Raw genomic sequence first — 587 nt, 5'->3', positions numbered from 1 at the left:
GTGCTGGTACTTTGGAAGCGAGAAGAAGGCGGCAGAGAGCACCGCCATCTGACGGCGCTGTGCAGGCTGGAAAGGAAAGAAGGCTACCCCTGGAATGTGCTGCAAATCCAAGTTTCCACGCATCGGGGGCAAGCTCTGGGGAAGCTCGTTGACCTCAACGTGTTCTCTGTGCCAGACGTAGCCGAGAAGCTTTCCGTTCAGATTCAGGCTACAAGGCAGACCGAATGTGCTGCTACCTAGCGCTGAGAGAGAAAGTGCAGAGGCCAGGCGTGTTTGGGCAGAGGCAGCAGCCTGGAGGCTTCCGCTGCCAGCACCGTGCTCTGTGGGCGAGCAGCAGACGACTGTTGGTCTCCAGCTAAACGAAAGCGCGACCTGCTACGAAGAGCATAAGAACGAAGGCAGAGCAGCGGGCTGCTGTGCGAATGGCCCAGGCTGCAAGAGGAAGCGTGCGTGGCACTCGCTTGTTTGCGGATTCACTTTCGCAGTCGGAAGCAGAAAGTTCAACTTGCGGCTACTTGTGCTGCTACCTATTTCTCTTCCGGTATTCCCTGGAACCAATTCTGCTAGCTTCATGCTTGGAGATGCAG

Source organism: Corvus cornix, chromosome 18 (genome assembly GCF_000738735.6).
Source record: "Corvus cornix cornix isolate S_Up_H32 chromosome 18, ASM73873v5, whole genome shotgun sequence".
NCBI lineage: Eukaryota > Metazoa > Chordata > Aves > Passeriformes > Corvidae > Corvus > Corvus cornix.
The sequence above is the reverse complement of the archived record's forward strand: the minus strand, read 5'-3'. Positions refer to the sequence as shown.